At 34.2% G+C, this 3,319-nt stretch overlaps 1 non-coding gene across 1 annotated transcript; it reads right to left on the bottom strand.

Annotated features, from left to right (window-relative positions):
• Window positions 1–2,071: 2,071 nt before the first annotated feature.
• On the bottom strand, window positions 2,072–2,179 carry LOC148564375 (small nucleolar RNA R71). Its single transcript, XR_015884174.1, has one exon. It is a non-coding gene; the product is annotated as a small nucleolar RNA R71 (small nucleolar RNA).
• Window positions 2,180–3,319: the final 1,140 nt, after the last annotated feature.

Here is a 3,319-nt window from a genome sequence, read left to right as displayed (position 1 = left end):
ATATTTCATGTTTCTTGTTTGAGTCTTGTGTCATGTTATAAGTTTGGTGTCAATTGCATTTGCATCCTGCATTTTTCGAAAATATCATGCATTCATGGTGTTCTTCATGATCTTCAAGTTGTTCTTGGTAAGTCCTCTTGTTTGATCTTGATGATTTCTTGTTTTGTGTCTTTTCATGTTTATCATATGCATTCTTGAATTCTTAGTGCGTAAGCATTAAAGAATTCTAAGTTTGGTGTCTTGCATGTTTTCTTTGCATTAAAAATTTTTCAAAAATATGTTCTTGATGTTCATCATGATCTTCATAGTGTTCTTGGTGTTCATCTTGACATTCATAGCATTCTTGCATGCATTCATTGTTTTGATCTAAAAATTTCATGCATTGCATAATTTTCATGTTTTCATAAAAATTCAAAAAATCAAAAAAATATCTTTCCCTTTTTCTCTCATCAAATTCGAAAATTTGAGTTGACTTTTTTCAAAAATTTTTAAAATCAAGTTGTTTCTCATGAGTCAAATCAAATTTTCAATTTGAAAATCTTATCTTTTTCAAAATCTTTTTCAAAAATCGAATCTTTTTCAAAATTCTTAGTTATTTTCGAAAATTCCAAAAATATTTTTCAAAAATCTTTTTCTTATTTTTATACCAAATTTTCGAAAATAACATAATCAATTAATGTTTTGATTCAAAAATTTGAAGTTTGTTACTTGCTTGTTAAGAAAGATTTAAACTTTAAGTTCTAAAATCATGTCTTGTGATTTCTTATGAATCAAGTCATTAATTGTGATTTTAAAAATCAAATCTTTTTCAAAACTAATTCCTATCATATCTTTTCAAAATATCTTCTTATCTTATCTTTTTCAAAAAAAAAAAAAATATCTTTTCAAAATATCTTTTCTAACTTCCTAACCTCTTATCTTTTCAAAATTTGTTTCAACTAACTAATTAACTTTTTGTTTGTTTCTTAACTTTTTCAAAACCTCCTAACTAACCCTCTCTCTCTCATTTTCGAAAATATCTTCCTTCTTTTTCAAAAATATCTTTTCAAAATATCTTTTCTAACTTCCTAACTTCCTATTTTTTCAAAATTTGTTTCAACTAACTAACTAACTTTTTGTTTGTTTCTTAACTTTTTCAAAACCACCTAACTAACTCTCTCTCTCTCAATTTTCGAAAATATCTTCCCTCTTTTTCAAAAATTTCTTTTTAATTAACTAATTATTTTATTTTTATTTTTATTTCAAAAAAAAAAAATTTTCGAAAAATACTAACTAATTTTCAAAAAAAACCAATTTTCAAAAATCACTAACTCTTTTTCAAAATAATTTTCAAAAATTATTCCTCCCCCATCTCATTCTATTTATTCATTCATATCCTAACATCTCATCTCACATTCCAATCCTCACAGTTGTGTTTCTTCTTTTACATCACATCCTTTATCTCCCCCTCTTCTTCTACTTACAAAGGGATCCCTATACTGTAGTATAAAGGATCTCTATTATTATTATTATTTTTCTGGCCATTCTTCCTTGTCATATGAACAGGAGCAAGGATAAGAACATTCTTGTGGAAGCAGATCCAGAACCTGAAAGAACTCTGAAGAGAAAATTAAGAGAAGCTAAAATACAACAATCCAGAGATAACCTTTCAGAAATTTTCGAACAGGCAGAGGAGATGGCAGGCGAAAATAATAATAATGAAAGGAGGATGCTTGGTGACTTTACTGCACCTAATTCCAATTTACATGGAAGAAGCATCTCCATTCCTGCCATTGGAGCAAACAACTTTGAGCTGAAACCTCAATTAGTTTCTCTGATGCAGCAGAACTGCAAGTTTCATGGACTTCCATCTGAAGATCCTTTTCAGTTCTTAACTGAATTCTTGCATATATGTGATACTGTTAAGACTAATGGAATAGATCCTGAAGTCTACAGGCTCATGCTTTTCCCTTTTGCTGTAAGAGACAGAGCTAGATTATGGTTGGATTCTCAACCTAAAGACAGCCTGAACTCTTGGGATAAGCTGGTCACGGCTTTCTTAGCCAAGTACTTTCCTCCTCAAAAGCTGAGCAAGCTTAGAGCTGATGTTCAAACCTTCAGACAGAAAGAAGGTGAATCCCTCTATGAAGCTTGGGAAAGATACAAACAGTTGACCAAAAAGTGTCCTTCTGACATGCTTTCAGAATGGACCATCCTGGATATATTCTATGATGGTTTATCTGAGCTATCAAAGATGTCACTGGACACTTCTGCAGGTGGATCCATTCACCTAAAGAAAACGCCTGCAGAAGCTCAAGAACTCATTGACATGGTTGCTAATAACCAGTTCATGTACACTTCTGAAAGGAATCCTGTGAGTAATGGGACGCCTATGAAGAAGGGAGTTCTTGAAGTTGATACTCTGAATGCCATATTGGCTCAGAATAAAATATTGACTCAGCAAGTCAATATGATTTCTCAGAGTCTGCATGGAATGCAAGCTGCATCCAACAGTACTCAAGAGGCATCTTCTGAAGAAGAAGCCTATGATCCTGAGAACCCTGCAATAGCAGAGGTAAATTATTTAGGTGAACCTTATGGAAACACCTATAACTCAACATGGAAAAATCATCCAAATTTCTCATGGAAGGATCAAAAGCCCCAACAAGGCTTTAATAATGGTGGAAGAAACAGGTTTAGTAATAGCAAGCCTTTTCCATCATCAACTCAGCAACAGACAGAGAACTCTGAACAAAATGCTTCTAATTTAGCCAATCTAGTCTCTGATCTATCTAAGGCCACTATAAGTTTCATGAATGAAACAAGGTCTTCCATTAGAAATCTGGAAGCACAAGTGGGCCAGCTGAGTAAAAGGATCACTGAAATCCCTCCTAGTACTCTCCCAAGCAATACAGAAGAGAACCCAAAAGGAGAGTGCAAGGCCATTGACATAAGTGCCCTGGCCGAACCTGTGAGGAGAGGAGAGGACGTGAATCCCAAGGAGGAAGACCTCCTGGGACGTCCAGTGACCAATAAGGAGCTTCCCTCTGAGGAACCAAAGGACTCTGAGGCTCATCTAGAGACCATAGAGATCCCATTGAACCTCCTTATGCCCTTCATGAGCTCTGATGAGTATTCCTCTTCTAAAGAGAATGAGGATGTCACTGAAGAGTAAACTGCCAAGTTTCTTGGTGCAATCATGAAGCTGAATGCCAAATTATTTGGCATTGATGCTTGGGAAGTTGAACCTCCCTTGTTCATCAATGAACTAAGTGATCTGGATCAACTGACATTGCCTCAGAAGAGACAGGATCCTGGAAAGTTCATAATACCCTGCACC

This window comes from Arachis ipaensis, chromosome B5 (genome assembly GCF_059453495.1).
Source record: "Arachis ipaensis isolate K30076 ecotype BB chromosome B5, ASM5945349v1, whole genome shotgun sequence".
Classification (NCBI taxonomy): Eukaryota; Viridiplantae; Streptophyta; class Magnoliopsida; order Fabales; family Fabaceae; genus Arachis; species Arachis ipaensis.
The sequence above is the reverse complement of the archived record's forward strand: the minus strand, read 5'-3'. Positions and strand labels throughout refer to the sequence as shown.